The sequence below is a fragment of the Cryptomeria japonica genome, unplaced genomic scaffold (assembly GCF_030272615.1).
Source record: "Cryptomeria japonica unplaced genomic scaffold, Sugi_1.0 HiC_scaffold_277, whole genome shotgun sequence".
Taxonomy (NCBI): Eukaryota; Viridiplantae; Streptophyta; class Pinopsida; order Cupressales; family Cupressaceae; genus Cryptomeria; species Cryptomeria japonica.
The window spans coordinates 147,501-162,965 of record NW_026729099.1 but is presented as its reverse complement, the minus strand read 5'-3'; the positions used below and the strand labels follow the sequence as shown (position 1 = coordinate 162,965).

General features: G+C 63.7%; 3 non-coding genes across 3 annotated transcripts; all 3 read left to right on the top strand.

Moving 5' to 3' along the window:
- The first annotated feature begins 1,289 nt into the window (after positions 1 to 1,289).
- LOC131869988 (5S ribosomal RNA) lies at positions 1,290 to 1,408 on the top strand. The gene has a single exon (XR_009368356.1). It is a non-coding gene; the product is annotated as a 5S ribosomal RNA (ribosomal RNA).
- A 5,989-nt stretch (positions 1,409 to 7,397) lies between these two features.
- Positions 7,398 to 7,516, top strand: LOC131869986 (5S ribosomal RNA). The gene has a single exon (XR_009368354.1). It is a non-coding gene; the product is annotated as a 5S ribosomal RNA (ribosomal RNA).
- Positions 7,517 to 13,431: 5,915 nt separating this feature from the next.
- Positions 13,432 to 13,550, top strand: LOC131869985 (5S ribosomal RNA). The gene has a single exon (XR_009368353.1). It is a non-coding gene; the product is annotated as a 5S ribosomal RNA (ribosomal RNA).
- The last annotated feature ends 1,915 nt before the right edge of the window (positions 13,551 to 15,465 follow it).

Here is a 15,465-nt window from a genome sequence, read left to right as displayed (position 1 = left end):
TGGTGTGCAGCCCAGGCAAGTTGTGCGCACCAAGGCACCCACCCTGGCCAAGGTGGGTCACGGGGTGGGTCCTAGGGTGGGTAACGGGGTGGGTACTAAGGTGCGTGCCAAGGTGGGTCATGGGGTGGGTGCCAAGGTGGGCACCAGGGTGGGTGTGCACCAACCCTAGCCAGGGTAGGTCACGGGGTGGTTGTCGGGGTGGGCGTCAAGGAGCCAAGGTGGGTGGCAAGTAGCCAAGTTGCGTGCCAAGGTGGGTGTCGGGGTGGGTGCCAAGGATCCAAGGTGGGTGCCAAGGAACCAAGGTGGGTGTCTGGGTGGGTGCCGAGGTGGGAGCCAGGGTGGGTCCCAAGGTGAGTGCAAAGGTGGGTGCCAGGGTCAAGGTGAGTGCCAATGTGGGTTCCAAGGTGCCAGGGTCAGGGTGAGTGCCAATGTGGGTTCAAAGGTGCTAAGTTGGGTGCGAGGTTGGGTGCGAGGGTGGGTGGGTGCCAAGGTGTGCTAGGTGGAAGCCCGGGTGGGTCGGCATCCCATGGGTGTCGAGTTGGGTGCCTGATGGGTGCTTCTTGTCAAGTTTTAGTCGTCGGGACTCATTTCGAGCCTTAGAGGTCGTTTCTTGTCCGGTTGCCCTGTCTTCGACCTGGGAACCCAATTTTGGTCCTCGGGTCCCATTTTTTTTTGTCTCGCATCCCACTTTTGGCCTGTGGCCTTTTCGGGGTCGATTCTCGTTTTGGGCATCAGAGCATGTTTCTTCTCCTAAAACCCAATATTTGTTTATTAAGTCTCGGAACACATTTTTGTTCTCGTGGACCCATCATGGGTCTTGGAACGCATTTGTGGTCCTTGGGTCCCATTTTGCATCCCGAAACTTGTGTTTTGGTGCTTGATCCCTATTTTGGGTGCCCACCTTGCACCAAGTGCGCACCCGGGGCAAACCGAGCGCCTTGGTGCACCGGGGCAAGATCGAGCGTGCACCCGAGGCGCCCCGAACATGCACCAAGGTGCACTCGGCCCACATGTGAGCGCAGGTCGTTGCGCCCGAGGTGGTGTGTGGGCACCGCGTTGCAGACGGGACACTGCACGCACACGACGCCCCGTCCAGGTGCACGCACGTAGGCCGGGCCGGGTGCACACCCGACGCCCTAGCAAGGTGCGCGCACCCGGGCAGGGCTCACACTTGGCGAACGGGGCGCACTTCGCGAGGGAGGGTGTGCACCTCGACGGGGGTGGGTGGCCGGGGTGGATTCGCACGTGGGTCGCGGTTTGCTAAGTACACACTGCGACAAGCTCATAACGGGTGCGATCATACCAGCGTTAGTGCACCGGATCCCATCAGAACTCCGCAGTTAAGCGCGCTTGGGCCGGAGTAGTACTGGGATGGGTGACCTCCCGGGAAGTCCCGGTGTTGCACCCTTTTTTAGTTTTTCGCCGGGCGTCGCAATGCTATTTGAATAAACCTTTTGCCCGTTTGCGTTCTCGTCGGGGCCGGGCCGGGCCGGGGTGCGCTGCCCGCACTACCGCGCGCGCGGGGGCGACACCGAGCGCGCACCCGAGGCGCCCCGAGCACACAGGCCACGGTGCAACCCGGGCGTTGTGCGCGCACCCCGGTGCGCCCGAGGTGCTGCGCGCGCACCCAGGTGAAATCGGTGTGCACCTCGGCCAGTGCGCGCTCGGTCGAGTCGCGCACGTTGGCCAAGGTGCACGGTGATGTTTCTTACTCTAAGGTTCCGCACCAGACGCCCGGGACAGGTGAGCGAAGCTGGGCGGGGCCGGGTGCGCGGCCGGGGCAGGTGCACGCAGCTGGAGAGAGCTTTGGAGCACACCAGAGGTGCGCACCTTGGAGCACACTTCGGAGCGCACCAATGATGCGCTCCATTCAAAAGTTTCCTGAAAAGGCAAAAAAAGTTGAGATTATAGAATTTCCCACTTGAGAGATTGTAAAAAAAAAAAATTTAAAATGAAGGAAACGCGGGTGCCAAGGTGTGCGCGCCCGGGTGCGCAGCCCAGCCAAGGTGTGCGCACCAAGGCGCCCACCCTGGCGAAGGTGCACGCAAGGTGCGCACCCGAGGCAAACCGGACAATTAACCCAACTTTCGACTTCGCGCGCACCTGCGCACCTTGGAGCGCACTTCGGAGCGCTCCTTGGTGCGCACCAATCTTGGGCACCTCGGAGTGCACCATGGCGCCCACCAAGGTGCGCACCCGGGGCAAACCGAGCTCCGACTTCGTGCGCACCTTGGAGCGCACGAAAGGTGCGCACCATGGCGCCCACCAAGGTGCGCAGCCCAGCCAAGGCGTGCGCATCAAGGTGCGCACCCTGGCGAAGGTGCGCACCCGGGGCAAACCGAGCTCCGACTTCGTGCGCACCTTGGAGCGCACAAAGGGTGCGCAACCCAGCCAAGGTGTGCGCACCCCGGGCAAACCGAGCTCCGAATCGTGCGCACCTTGGAGCACACTTCGGAGCCCTCCTTGGTGCGCACCGATGTTGCGCACCTCGGAGCGCACCCGGGGAAAACAATGCAATTAACCCGACTTTCGACTTCGTGGGCACCTCGGAGCGCTCTCGGGTTCGCACCTCGGAGCACACCGAGGTGCGCACCTTTGATGCGCTGCCTTCACCAATTTCCAGAAAAGGCAAGAAAACATTGAGAAGGTGTGCGCACCGAGGTGCCCACCCTGGCGAAGGTGCACGCGAGGTGCGCACCCGGGGCAAACCGGGCTCCGACTTCGTGCACGCCATGCTGCGCACCTTGGAGGGCCATGGTGCGCACCTTGGAGCACACTTCGGAGCGCTCAATGGTGCCCAACCCAGCCAAGGTGCCCACCGCGGCGAAGGTGCACGCGAGGTGCGCACCCGGGGTAAACCGGGCTCCGACTTCGTGCACGCCGCACCTTGGAGCACACTTCGGAGCGCTCCTTGGTGCGCACCAGGGCGCGCAACCCAGCCGAGGTGCCCACCCCGGCGAAGGTGCACGCGGGGTGCGCACCCGGGGCAAACCGGGCTCCGACTTCGTGCACGCCATGGTGCCCACCGCGGCGAAGGTGCACGCGAGGTGCGCACCCGGGGCAAACCGGGCTCCGACTTCGTGCACGCCGCACCTTGGAGCACACTTCGGAGCGCTCCTTGGTGCGCACCAGGGCGCGCAACCCAGCCGAGGTGCCCACCCCAGCGAAGGTGCACGCGAGGTGCGCACCCGGGGCAAACCGGGCTCCGACTTCGTGCACGCCATGGTGCCCACCGCGGCGAAGGTGCACGCGAGGTGCGCACCCGGGGCAAACCGGGCTCCGACTTCGTGCACGCCATGGTGCCCACCGCGGCGAAGGTGCACGCGAGGTGCGCACCCGGGGCAAACCGGGCTCCGACTTCGTGCACGCCGCACCTTGGAGCACACTTCGGAGCGCTCCTTGGTGCGCACCATGGTGCCCACCAGGGCGCGCAACCCCGCCGAAGGTGCACGCGAGGTGCGCACCCGGGGCAAACCGGGCTCCGACTTCGTGCACGCCGCACCTTGGAGCACACTTCGGAGCGCTCCTTGGTGCGCACCAGGGCGCGCAACCCCGCCGAAGGTGCACGCGAGGTGCGCACCCGGGGCAAACCGGGCTCCGACTTCGTGCACGCCATGGTGCGCACCAGGGTGCCCACCGCGGCGAAGGTGCGCACCCGGGGCAAACCGGGCTCCGACTTCGTGCACGCCGCACCTTGGAGCACACTTCGGAGCGCTCCTTGGTGCGCACCAGGGCGCGCAACCCAGCCGAGGTGCCCACCCCGGCGAAGGTGCACGCGAGGTGCGCACCCGGGGCAAACCGGGCTCCGACTTCGTGCACGCCATGGTGCCCACCGCGGCGAAGGTGCGCACCCGGGGCAAACCGGGCTAGGACTTCGTGCACGCCGCACCTTGGAGCACACTTCGGAGCGCTCCTTGGTGCGCACCATGGTGCCCACCAGGCCGCGCAACCCAGCCAAGGTGTGCGCACCAAGGTGCACGCGAGGTGCGCACCCGGGGCAAACCGGGGTCCGGCTTCGTGCACGCCGCACCTTGGAGCACACATCGGGGCGCTCCCGGGTTCGCACCGGCGTTGCGCACCGTGGTGGGCACCTCGGAGCGCACCGTGGTGGGCACCTCGGAGCACACCAAGGTGGGCAGCGAGGTGCGCACCTTTGATGCGATGCCTTCACTAATTTCCATAAAAGGCAAAAGAAAACGAGATTTTAAAATTTCCGTTTTGAAAGATAGTGAGAAAAAGGGAATGCTGGTGCCATCTTGAGCCCGCCCTGGTGCGCAGCCCAGCCAAGGTGTGCGCACCAAGGTGCCCACCCTGGCGAAGGTGCGCGCCCGGGCAATTAACCCAACTTCCAACTTCGCGCGCGCCAGGGTGGGAGCGCACCCAACAACCGGGCCTGGGAAGAGCCAATGCGAGAAACCCCACCAAACGCTCTGACAAAAAAAGAGGGGGCGCTCCAGTAACCCCGCTTCGGAGCGCACCCTGGGCAAACCCAGCCAGGGTGCCCACCCCGGCCAAGGTGCAGGCGAGGTGCGCACCCGGGGCAAACCGGGCTCCGACAACGTGCACGCCGCACCTTGGAGCACACTTCGTAGCGCTCCCGGGTGCGCACCTCAGAGCACACCAAGGTGGGCAGCGAGGTGCGCACCTTTGATGCGCTGCCTTCACTAATTTCCAGAAAAGGCAAAAAAAAGAGGAGATTTTAAAATTTCCGTTTTGAAAGATAGTGAAAAAAACGGAACGCGGGTGCCATCTTGAGCCCGCCCTGGTGCACAGCCCAGGTAAGGTGCCCACCCTGGCAAAGGTGCGCACCCGGGCAATTAACCCTACTTCCGACTTCGTGCGCGCCAGGGTGGCAACCGGGCCTGGGAAGAGCCAATGCGAGAAACCCCACCAAACGCTCCGACAAAAAAAGAGGCGGCGCTCCAATAACCCCGCTTCGGAGCGCAGCCGGGGCAAACCCAGCCAAGGTGCCCACCCCGACGAAGGTGCACGCGAGGTGCGCACCCGGGGCAAACCGGGCTCCGACAACGTGCACGCAGCACCTTGGAGCACACTTCGAAGCACTCCCGGGTGCCCACCGGCGTTGCGCACCGTGGTGGGCAGCGAGGTGCGCACCTTTGATGCGCTGCCTTCACTAATTTCCAGAAAAGGCAAAAAAAAATGAGATTTTAAAATTTCCGTTTTGAAAGATAGTGAAAAAAACGGAACGCGGGTGCCATCTTGAGCCCGCCCTGGTGCGCAGCCCAGGCAAGGCATGCGCACCAAGGTGCCCACCCGCGGTGCACACCCGGGGCAAACCGGGCTCCGACTTCGTGCAGGCCGCACCTTGGAGCACACTTCGGAGCGCTCCTTGGTGCGCACCATGGTGCCCACCAGGGCGCACCCGGGGCAAACCGGGCTCCGACTTCGTGCACGCCGCACCTTGGAGCACACATCGGAGCGCTCCCAGGTTCGCACCAGCGTTGCGCACCTTTGATGCGCTGCCTTCACTAATTTCCAGAAAAGGCAAAAAAAAACGATATTTTAAAATTTCCGTTCTGAAAGATAGTGAAAAAAACGGAACGCGGGTGCCATCTTGAGCCCTTCCTGGTGCGCAGCCCAGGCAAGTTGTGCGCACCAAGGTGCCCACCCTGGCGGAGGTGCGCGCCCGGGGCAAACCGGGCTCCGACTTCGTGCACTGCATGGTGCCCACCAAGGCGCGCAACCCAGCCAAGGTGCCCACCGCAGCGAAGGTGCACGCGAGGTGCGCACCCGAGGTGCACACCCGGGGCAAACCGAGCTCCGACTTCGTGCACGCCGCACCTTGGAGCACACTTCAGAGCGCTCCTTGGTGCGCACCAGGGCGCGCAACCCAGCCAAGGTGCTCACCCCGGCGAAGGTGCACGCGAGGTGCGCACCCGGGGCAAGCCGGGCTCGGACTTCGTGCACGCCGCACCTTGGAGCACACATCGGAGCGCTCCCGGGTTCGCACCAGCATTGCGCACCTTTGATGCGCTGCCTTCACTAATTTCCAGAAAAGGCAAAAAAAAAAAAAAAACGAGATTTTAAAATTTCCGTTTTGAAAGATAGTGAAAAAAACGGAACGCGGGTGCCATCTTGAGCCCGCCCTGGTGTGCAGCCCAGGCAAGTTGTGCGCACCAAGGCACCCACCCTGGCCAAGGTGGGTCACGGGGTGGGTCCTAGGGTGGGTAACGGGGTGGGTACTAAGGTGCGTGCCAAGGTGGGTCATGGGGTGGGTGCCAAGGTGGGCACCAGGGTGGGTGTGCACCAACCCTAGCCAGGGTAGGTCACGGGGTGGTTGTCGGGGTGGGCGTCAAGGAGCCAAGGTGGGTGGCAAGTAGCCAAGTTGCGTGCCAAGGTGGGTGTCGGGGTGGGTGCCAAGGATCCAAGGTGGGTGCCAAGGAACCAAGGTGGGTGTCTGGGTGGGTGCCGAGGTGGGAGCCAGGGTGGGTCCCAAGGTGAGTGCAAAGGTGGGTGCCAGGGTCAAGGTGAGTGCCAATGTGGGTTCCAAGGTGCCAGGGTCAGGGTGAGTGCCAATGTGGGTTCAAAGGTGCTAAGTTGGGTGCGAGGTTGGGTGCGAGGGTGGGTGGGTGCCAAGGTGTGCTAGGTGGAAGCCCGGGTGGGTCGGCATCCCATGGGTGTCGAGTTGGGTGCCTGATGGGTGCTTCTTGTCAAGTTTTAGTCGTCGGGACTCATTTCGAGCCTTAGAGGTCGTTTCTTGTCCGGTTGCCCTGTCTTCGACCTGGGAACCCAATTTTGGTCCTCGGGTCCCATTTTTTTTTGTCTCGCATCCCACTTTTGGCCTGTGGCCTTTTCGGGGTCGATTCTCGTTTTGGGCATCAGAGCATGTTTCTTCTCCTAAAACCCAATATTTGTTTATTAAGTCTCGGAACACATTTTTGTTCTCGTGGACCCATCATGGGTCTTGGAACGCATTTGTGGTCCTTGGGTCCCATTTTGCATCCCGAAACTTGTGTTTTGGTGCTTGATCCCTATTTTGGGTGCCCACCTTGCACCAAGTGCGCACCCGGGGCAAACCGAGCGCCTTGGTGCACCGGGGCAAGATCGAGCGTGCACCCGAGGTGCCCCGAACATGCACCAAGGTGCACTCGGCCCACATGTGAGCGCAGGTCGTTGCGCCCGAGGTGGTGTGTGGGCACCGCGTTGCAGACGGGACACTGCACGCACACGACGCCCCGTCCAGGTGCACGCACGTAGGCCGGGCCGGGTGCACACCCGACGCCCTAGCAAGGTGCGCGCACCCGGGCAGGGCTCACACTTGGCGAACGGGGCGCACTTCGCGAGGGAGGGTGTGCACCTCGACGGGGGTGGGTGGCCGGGGTGGATTCGCACGTGGGTCGCGGTTTGCTAAGTACACACTGCGACAAGCTCATAACGGGTGCGATCATACCAGCGTTAGTGCACCGGATCCCATCAGAACTCCGCAGTTAAGCGCGCTTGGGCCGGAGTAGTACTGGGATGGGTGACCTCCCGGGAAGTCCCGGTGTTGCACCCTTTCTTAGTTTTTCGCCGGGCGTCGCAATGCTATTTGAATAAACCTTTTGCCCGTTTGCGTTCTCGTCGGGGCCGGGCCGGGCCGGGGTGCGCTGCCCGCACTACCGCGCGCGCGGGGGCGACACCGAGCGCGCACCCGAGGCGCCCCGAGCACACAGGCCACGGTGCAACCCAGGCGTTGTGCGCGCACCCCGGTGCGCCCGAGGTGCTGCGCGCGCACCCAGGTGAAATCGGTGTGCACCTCGGCCAGTGCGCGCTCGGTCGAGTCGCGCACGTTGGCCAAGGTGCACGGTGATGTTTCTTACTCTAAGGTTCCGCACCAGACGCCCGGGACAGGTGAGCGAAGCTGGGCGGGGCCGGGTGCGCGGCCGGGGCAGGTGCACGCAGCTGGAGAGAGCTTTGGAGCACACCAGAGGTGCGCACCTTGGAGCACACTTCGGAGCGCACCAATGATGCGCTCCATTCAAAAGTTTCCTGAAAAGGCAAAAAAAGTTGAGATTATAGAATTTCCCACTTGAGAGATTGTAAAAAAAAAAAATTTAAAATGAAGGAAACGCGGGTGCCAAGGTGTGCGCGCCCGGGTGCGCAGCCCAGCCAAGGTGTGCGCACCAAGGCGCCCACCCTGGCGAAGGTGCACGCAAGGTGCGCACCCGAGGCAAACCGGACAATTAACCCAACTTTCGACTTCGCGCGCACCTGCGCACCTTGGAGCGCACTTCGGAGCGCTCCTTGGTGCGCACCAATCTTGGGCACCTCGGAGTGCACCATGGCGCCCACCAAGGTGCGCACCCGGGGCAAACCGAGCTCCGACTTCGTGCGCACCTTGGAGCGCACGAAAGGTGCGCACCATGGCGCCCACCAAGGTGCGCAGCCCAGCCAAGGCGTGCGCATCAAGGTGCGCACCCTGGCGAAGGTGCGCACCCGGGGCAAACCGAGCTCCGACTTCGTGCGCACCTTGGAGCGCACAAAGGGTGCGCAACCCAGCCAAGGTGTGCGCACCCCGGGCAAACCGAGCTCCGAATCGTGCGCACCTTGGAGCACACTTCGGAGCCCTCCTTGGTGCGCACCGATGTTGCGCACCTCGGAGCGCACCCGGGGAAAACAATGCAATTAACCCGACTTTCGACTTCGTGGGCACCTCGGAGCGCTCTCGGGTTCGCACCTCGGAGCACACCGAGGTGCGCACCTTTGATGCGCTGCCTTCACCAATTTCCAGAAAAGGCAAGAAAACATTGAGAAGGTGTGCGCACCGAGGTGCCCACCCTGGCGAAGGTGCACGCGAGGTGCGCACCCGGGGCAAACCGGGCTCCGACTTCGTGCACGCCATGCTGCGCACCTTGGAGGGCCATGGTGCGCACCTTGGAGCACACTTCGGAGCGCTCAATGGTGCCCAACCCAGCCAAGGTGCCCACCGCGGCGAAGGTGCACGCGAGGTGCGCACCCGGGGCAAACCGGGCTCCGACTTCGTGCACGCCGCACCTTGGAGCACACTTCGGAGCGCTCCTTGGTGCGCACCAGGGCGCGCAACCCAGCCGAGGTGCCCACCCCGGCGAAGGTGCACGCGGGGTGCGCACCCGGGGCAAACCGGGCTCCGACTTCGTGCACGCCATGGTGCCCACCGCGGCGAAGGTGCACGCGAGGTGCGCACCCGGGGCAAACCGGGCTCCGACTTCGTGCACGCCGCACCTTGGAGCACACTTCGGAGCGCTCCTTGGTGCGCACCAGGGCGCGCAACCCAGCCGAGGTGCCCACCCCGGCGAAGGTGCACGCGAGGTGCGCACCCGGGGCAAACCGGGCTCCGACTTCGTGCACGCCATGGTGCCCACCGCGGCGAAGGTGCACGCGAGGTGCGCACCCGGGGCAAACCGGGCTCCGACTTCGTGCACGCCGCACCTTGGAGCACACTTCGGAGCGCTCCTTGGTGCGCACCATGGTGCCCACCAGGGCGCGCAACCCCGCCGAAGGTGCACGCGAGGTGCGCACCCGGGGCAAACCGGGCTCCGACTTCGTGCACGCCGCACCTTGGAGCACACTTCGGAGCGCTCCTTGGTGCGCACCAGGGCGCGCAACCCCGCCGAAGGTGCACGCGAGGTGCGCACCCGGGGCAAACCGGGCTCCGACTTCGTGCACGCCATGGTGCGCACCAGGGTGCCCACCGCGGCGAAGGTGCGCACCCGGGGCAAACCGGGCTCCGACTTCGTGCACGCCGCACCTTGGAGCACACTTCGGAGCGCTCCTTGGTGCGCACCAGGGCGCGCAACCCAGCCGAGGTGCCCACCCCGGCGAAGGTGCACGCGAGGTGCGCACCCGGGGCAAACCGGGCTCCGACTTCGTGCACGCCATGGTGCCCACCGCGGCGAAGGTGCGCACCCGGGGCAAACCGGGCTAGGACTTCGTGCACGCCGCACCTTGGAGCACACTTTGGAGCGCTCCTTGGTGCGCACCATGGTGCCCACCAGGCCGCGCAACCCAGCCAAGGTGTGCGCACCAAGGTGCACGCGAGGTGCGCACCCGGGGCAAACCGGGGTCCGGCTTCGTGCACGCCGCACCTTGGAGCACACATCGGGGCGCTCCCGGGTTCGCACCGGCGTTGCGCACCGTGGTGGGCACCTCGGAGCGCACCGTGGTGGGCACCTCGGAGCACACCAAGGTGGGCAGCGAGGTGCGCACCTTTGATGCGATGCCTTCACTAATTTCCATAAAAGGCAAAAAAAAACGAGATTTTAAAATTTCCGTTTTGAAAGATAGTGAGAAAAAGGGAATGCTGGTGCCATCTTGAGCCCGCCCTGGTGCGCAGCCCAGCCAAGGTGTGCGCACCAAGGTGCCCACCCTGGCGAAGGTGCGCGCCCGGGCAATTAACCCAACTTCCAACTTCGCGCGCGCCAGGGTGGGAGCGCACCCAACAACCGGGCCTGGGAAGAGCCAATGCGAGAAACCCCACCAAACGCTCTGACAAAAAAAGAGGGGGCGCTCCAGTAACCCCGCTTCGGAGCGCACCCTGGGCAAACCCAGCCAGGGTGCCCACCCCGGCCAAGGTGCAGGCGAGGTGCGCACCCGGGGCAAACCGGGCTCCGACAACGTGCACGCCGCACCTTGGAGCACACTTCGTAGCGCTCCCGGGTGCGCACCTCAGAGCACACCAAGGTGGGCAGCGAGGTGCGCACCTTTGATGCGCTGCCTTCACTAATTTCCAGAAAAGGCAAAAAAAAGAGGAGATTTTAAAATTTCCGTTTTGAAAGATAGTGAAAAAAACGGAACGCGGGTGCCATCTTGAGCCCGCCCTGGTGCACAGCCCAGGTAAGGTGCCCACCCTGGCAAAGGTGCGCACCCGGGCAATTAACCCTACTTCCGACTTCGTGCGCGCCAGGGTGGCAACCGGGCCTGGGAAGAGCCAATGCGAGAAACCCCACCAAACGCTCCGACAAAAAAAGAGGCGGCGCTCCAATAACCCCGCTTCGGAGCGCAGCCGGGGCAAACCCAGCCAAGGTGCCCACCCCGACGAAGGTGCACGCGAGGTGCGCACCCGGGGCAAACCGGGCTCCGACAACGTGCACGCAGCACCTTGGAGCACACTTCGAAGCACTCCCGGGTGCCCACCGGCGTTGCGCACCGTGGTGGGCAGCGAGGTGCGCACCTTTGATGCGCTGCCTTCACTAATTTCCAGAAAAGGCAAAAAAAAATGAGATTTTAAAATTTCCGTTTTGAAAGATAGTGAAAAAAACGGAACGCGGGTGCCATCTTGAGCCCGCCCTGGTGCGCAGCCCAGGCAAGGCATGCGCACCAAGGTGCCCACCCGCGGTGCACGCCCGGGGCAAACCGGGCTCCGACTTCGTGCAGGCCGCACCTTGGAGCACACTTCGGAGCGCTCCTTGGTGCGCACCATGGTGCCCACCAGGGCGCACCCGGGGCAAACCGGGCTCCGACTTCGTGCACGCCGCACCTTGGAGCACACATCGGAGCGCTCCCAGGTTCGCACCAGCGTTGCGCACCTTTGATGCGCTGCCTTCACTAATTTCCAGAAAAGGCAAAAAAAAACGATATTTTAAAATTTCCGTTCTGAAAGATAGTGAAAAAAACGGAACGCGGGTGCCATCTTGAGCCCTTCCTGGTGCGCAGCCCAGGCAAGTTGTGCGCACCAAGGTGCCCACCCTGGCGGAGGTGCGCGCCCAGGGCAAACCGGGCTCCGACTTCGTGCACTGCATGGTGCCCACCAAGGCGCGCAACCCAGCCAAGGTGCCCACCGCAGCGAAGGTGCACGCGAGGTGCGCACCCGAGGTGCACACCCGGGGCAAACCGAGCTCCGACTTCGTGCACGCCGCACCTTGGAGCACACTTCAGAGCGCTCCTTGGTGCGCACCAGGGCGCGCAACCCAGCCAAGGTGCTCACCCCGGCGAAGGTGCACGCGAGGTGCGCACCCGGGGCAAGCCGGGCTCGGACTTCGTGCACGCCGCACCTTGGAGCACACATCGGAGCGCTCCCGGGTTCGCACCAGCATTGCGCACCTTTGATGCGCTGCCTTCACTAATTTCCAGAAAAGGCAAAAAAAAAAAAAAAACGAGATTTTAAAATTTCCGTTTTGAAAGATAGTGAAAAAAACGGAACGCGGGTGCCATCTTGAGCCCGCCCTGGTGTGCAGCCCAGGCAAGTTGTGCGCACCAAGGCACCCACCCTGGCCAAGGTGGGTCACGGGGTGGGTCCTAGGGTGGGTAACGGGGTGGGTACTAAGGTGCGTGCCAAGGTGGGTCATGGGGTGGGTGCCAAGGTGGGCACCAGGGTGGGTGTGCACCAACCCTAGCCAGGGTAGGTCACGGGGTGGTTGTCGGGGTGGGCGTCAAGGAGCCAAGGTGGGTGGCAAGTAGCCAAGTTGCGTGCCAAGGTGGGTGTCGGGGTGGGTGCCAAGGATCCAAGGTGGGTGCCAAGGAACCAAGGTGGGTGTCTGGGTGGGTGCCGAGGTGGGAGCCAGGGTGGGTCCCAAGGTGAGTGCAAAGGTGGGTGCCAGGGTCAAGGTGAGTGCCAATGTGGGTTCCAAGGTGCCAGGGTCAGGGTGAGTGCCAATGTGGGTTCAAAGGTGCTAAGTTGGGTGCGAGGTTGGGTGCGAGGGTGGGTGGGTGCCAAGGTGTGCTAGGTGGAAGCCCGGGTGGGTCGGCATCCCATGGGTGTCGAGTTGGGTGCCTGATGGGTGCTTCTTGTCAAGTTTTAGTCGTCGGGACTCATTTCGAGCCTTAGAGGTCGTTTCTTGTCCGGTTGCCCTGTCTTCGACCTGGGAACCCAATTTTGGTCCTCGGGTCCCATTTTTTTTTGTCTCGCATCCCACTTTTGGCCTGTGGCCTTTTCGGGGTCGATTCTCGTTTTGGGCATCAGAGCATGTTTCTTCTCCTAAAACCCAATATTTGTTTATTAAGTCTCGGAACACATTTTTGTTCTCGTGGACCCATCATGGGTCTTGGAACGCATTTGTGGTCCTTGGGTCCCATTTTGCATCCCGAAACTTGTGTTTTGGTGCTTGATCCCTATTTTGGGTGCCCACCTTGCACCAAGTGCGCACCCGGGGCAAACCGAGCGCCTTGGTGCACCGGGGCAAGATCGAGCGTGCACCCGAGGCGCCCCGAACATGCACCAAGGTGCACTCGGCCCACATGTGAGCGCAGGTCGTTGCGCCCGAGGTGGTGTGTGGGCACCGCGTTGCAGACGGGACACTGCACGCACACGACGCCCCGTCCAGGTGCACGCACGTAGGCCGGGCCGGGTGCACACCCGACGCCCTAGCAAGGTGCGCGCACCCGGGCAGGGCTCACACTTGGCGAACGGGGCGCACTTCGCGAGGGAGGGTGTGCACCTCGACGGGGGTGGGTGGCCGGGGTGGATTCGCACGTGGGTCGCGGTTTGCTAAGTACACACTGCGACAAGCTCATAACGGGTGCGATCATACCAGCGTTAGTGCACCGGATCCCATCAGAACTCCGCAGTTAAGCGCGCTTGGGCCGGAGTAGTACTGGGATGGGTGACCTCCCGGGAAGTCCCGGTGTTGCACCCTTTTTTAGTTTTTCGCCGGGCGTCGCAATGCTATTTGAATAAACCTTTTGCCCGTTTGCGTTCTCGTCGGGGCCGGGCCGGGCCGGGGTGCGCTGCCCGCACTACCGCGCGCGCGGGGGGCGACACCGAGCGCGCACCCGAGGCGCCCCGAGCACACAGGCCACGGTGCAACCCGGGCGTTGTGCGCGCACCCCGGTGCGCCCGAGGTGCTGCGCGCGCACCCAGGTGAAATCGGTGTGCACCTCGGCCAGTGCGCGCTCGGTCGAGTCGCGCACGTTGGCCAAGGTGCACGGTGATGTTTCTTACTCTAAGGTTCCGCACCAGACGCCCGGGACAGGTGAGCGAAGCTGGGCGGGGCCGGGTGCGCGGCCGGGGCAGGTGCACGCAGCTAGAGAGAGCTTTGGAGCACACCAGAGGTGCGCACCTTGGAGCACACTTCGGAGCGCACCAATGATGCGCTCCATTCAAAAGTTTCCTGAAAAGGCAAAAAAAGTTGAGATTATAGAATTTCCCACTTGAGAGATTGTAAAAAAAAAAAATTTAAAATGAAGGAAACGCGGGTGCCAAGGTGTGCGCGCCCGGGTGCGCAGCCCAGCCAAGGTGTGCGCACCAAGGCGCCCACCCTGGCGAAGGTGCACGCAAGGTGCGCACCCGAGGCAAACCGGACAATTAACCCAACTTTCGACTTCGCGCGCACCTGCGCACCTTGGAGCGCACTTCGGAGCGCTCCTTGGTGCGCACCAATCTTGGGCACCTCGGAGTGCACCATGGCGCCCACCAAGGTGCGCACCCGGGGCAAACCGAGCTCCGACTTCGTGCGCACCTTGGAGCGCACGAAAGGTGCGCACCATGGCGCCCACCAAGGTGCGCAGCCCAGCCAAGGCGTGCGCATCAAGGTGCGCACCCTGGCGAAGGTGCGCACCCGGGGCAAACCGAGCTCCGACTTCGTGCGCACCTTGGAGCGCACAAAGGGTGCGCAACCCAGCCAAGGTGTGCGCACCCCGGGCAAACCGAGCTCCGAATCGTGCGCACCTTGGAGCACACTTCGGAGCCCTCCTTGGTGCGCACCGATGTTGCGCACCTCGGAGCGCACCCGGGGAAAACAATGCAATTAACCCGACTTTCGACTTCGTGGGCACCTCGGAGCGCTCTCGGGTTCGCACCTCGGAGCACACCGAGGTGCGCACCTTTGATGCGCTGCCTTCACCAATTTCCAGAAAAGGCAAGAAAACATTGAGAAGGTGTGCGCACCGAGGTGCCCACCCTGGCGAAGGTGCACGCGAGGTGCGCACCCGGGGCAAACCGGGCTCCGACTTCGTGCACGCCATGCTGCGCACCTTGGAGGGCCATGGTGCGCACCTTGGAGCACACTTCGGAGCGCTCAATGGTGCCCAACCCAGCCAAGGTGCCCACCGCGGCGAAGGTGCACGCGAGGTGCGCACCCGGGGCAAACCGGGCTCCGACTTCGTGCACGCCGCACCTTGGAGCACACTTCGGAGCGCTCCTTGGTGCGCACCAGGGCGCGCAACCCAGCCGAGGTGCCCACCCCGGCGAAGGTGCACGCGGGGTGCGCACCCGGGGCAAACCGGGCTCCGACTTCGTGCACGCCATGGTGCCCACCGCGCCAAGGTGCACGCGAGGTGCGCACCCGGGGCAAACCGGGCTCCGACTTCGTGCACGCCGCACCTTGGAGCACACTTCGGAGCGCTCCTTGGTGCGCACCAGGGCGCGCAACCCAGCCGAGGTGCCCACCCCGGCGAAGGTGCACGCGAGGTGCGCACCCGGGGCAAACCGGGCTCCGACTTCGTGCACGCCATGGTGCCCACCGCGGCGAAGGTGCACGCGAGGTGCGCACCCGGGGCAAACCGGGCTCCGACTTCGTGCACGCCGCACCTTGGAGCACACTTCGGAGCGCT